This window comes from Octopus bimaculoides, chromosome 8, assembly GCF_001194135.2.
Source record: "Octopus bimaculoides isolate UCB-OBI-ISO-001 chromosome 8, ASM119413v2, whole genome shotgun sequence".
Classification (NCBI taxonomy): domain Eukaryota; kingdom Metazoa; phylum Mollusca; class Cephalopoda; order Octopoda; family Octopodidae; genus Octopus; species Octopus bimaculoides.
In genome coordinates, this window is record NC_068988.1 from 79205451 (window position 1) to 79208222 (window position 2772).

The window sequence follows — 2772 nt, forward strand, 5'->3', positions numbered from 1 at the left end:
ATATATACATATGCACGGTGACACATATGCACACACACGTAGTCATGCAGCTACGCATACACACGAACACTCCTCCCTCTGTGATAGAGAAAAGTAGAAAGACAGAAAGACAAAACAAGGATAAAAAGAGAAAGGAAAATAAGTTATTCGGTGAGCTGCAACTAAAACATTTTAGTAGTCAACATGTCAAGTACATCCTGATTTACTTTCAATAATGAATGAACGTCTCTTGTTACACAACATCAAAAACCAACCAACATCCTCAATGGAGCTGCTCAATTCGACAAACAGAAGAGATAAAGAGATTATTCAATGTTTTGTTTGTTTTTTTTTTTTTCTTCTTGAAGTGTTTTCTATTTTTTTTTTTTTTTCTGTCGGGCTGTGTGAAACGTGGATTATTAGTTGCTGAGAAGGATTCTTTCCGAAGAACTCGGTGTTGAATTTAGAAAATAAAAAGACTTGGTAATTTACAAAACTAGTGCTATTGATTTATCAGCTGATATTAAAAATACAGGAATACATCAGATAAACATTTCGTTCTTTTTGTTGTTGTTGTTCTTTCTATGACAATTGTTCCATTGCTTTGTTAGTTTTTTGGTTCTAGTTTTTTGTTGTTGTCTTTTTGGACATTGAAAAGATGATAGTGCTGGAGGTGGCAGTGGATATGGCGGGTCGTATATATATATGTATTTTTTCCTATCTGTGCGTTTCTATCTGTGCATTTACCGTGTCTACAGAACACGAAAATAATGTTTATCTGTGCACTTTCTCAGAATTCTTTGATAATCACGTTTGTTTTGTTTCTAACATTGTGCTGCACATAAAATAACAGGACAGAGTTATTTCGACGATGTACATGCGATTAGAGCAACTGGGTGTTTACTTTCTCTTTATTTTGTTTCCTACTTAATATATAAACACCAAAAGCATAACGTCATAAGTATGACATCTCGAATGATAACATTCACTAAGACATGTAAATAAGTAGACTATTCTTCTTCTCATCATCATCATCACCATCATTATTATCATTATTATTATTATTATTATTATTATTATTAAGGCAATGAGATGGCAGAATCGTTAGTGCACTGCACGAAATAGCGGTATTTCGCCTGTCGTTACGCTCCCTGTTCAAATTCCGCTGAGGTAGACTTTGCATTTCATCCTTTCGGGGTTGATAAAACAAGTGCCAGTTGAACACTGGGGTCGATATAATCAATTCATACCCGCGCTGCAAATTGCTGCCCTTGTTGCAAAATTTTAAACCATTATTATTATTATTATTATTATTATTATTATTATTATTATTATTATTATTATTATTATTATTATTATTATTATTATTATTGTTGTTGTTGTTGTTGTTGTTATTAAGGCGGCGAGCTTGCAGAACAGTTAGCACGCCGGGCTTTCGGGATTGATAAATCAGTGAAACACTGAGGTCGATAAAATAGACTACCCTCCCCTCCGAAATTTCAGGCCATTATTATTATTATTATTATTATTATTATTATTATTATTATTATTATTATCATTATTATTATTATGAAGGCAGAAAGTTGGCAGAAACATTAGCACGCAGTGCAGTTCTTAGCGGCATTTCGTCTGTTTAAACCTTCTGAGTTTAAATTCAAATACCAGTCGAACGCTGTGGTTGATGTAATTCACTAACTCCTCGCCAAGAATTCCACGCCTTGTGCCTATAGCTGAGAGGATTATTATTATTATTATTATTATTATTATTATTATTATTATTATTGTTGTTGTTGTTGTTGTTGTTGTTGTTGTTGTTGCTATTGTTATTTAGTGTGTCAAAATGTTGAACTGAACAAAGTTAACTTTATATCAATTTTCATCTGGTAATCGTGCTGATTCTCTTATTCCCAGATGTAAGTATTTTGCTATCTCGATATTATACATAATGTAATATAACTGAATAACAAATTATTACTTACGGTATTCGTGCGAATTACCGCTTTTATTCTTTATTTTTGAGACTTGAAGAAATACCACTTTTATTCGTGAAATAATAGAAAGAAAATAAGCTTCTCCAATAGAATATAGTATCCTTACTATTTCTTAAGGTACAACACCAAAAATCTGCACTGTTTAATTTTTCAATACAAGTAAAATGTGGTTGAAAAAGGACTTTCACTAGAAAATTATTATTCTATGCAACAAAATATATATTCATCACAAGGAAAGAAATTTCTTTAAAATATCTTTTTTTGTTTGTTTTTTACACTAAGAAGATTGAAATAATACATTTAACGTGTGTCTCATCACGAAAAAGGCAGTAAAATCCTTACAATAGGAACTAAACTTCCGACAAGTTGAGTCAGAGATGCAGATTAATTCTCCATTTAAAATCATTCCATATCGATTATGCTGAGGATACCATTAGAAAAGTTGAAGATGTCTCAATATTATATTTCTATTATATAGGCTTCTCCACCAAAATACAAGGTCTTTGTGCTTAGTGAGATACAAAACTTCTATTGTAGAATGCTTGTGGTAAATTTGTAGATTACCATTCAAGTTGGAAAAATACTAGGTCTACCATATTTCAAATGTCATCTATTTGCGACAGCTAGAAATGAAGAAAAAAGTACAAGTTGATCATTCTAAATTGATTGAAGACAAACGATTACAATAAAAACAATGTGTTTCATTTTGCTGTGTTTGAATATTTGTAGAATTAATAAATTCTAGCTGTGAACCAAAATATGTTCATTTGCAGGGTGATTCACTGAAGGAGACACCACTAAT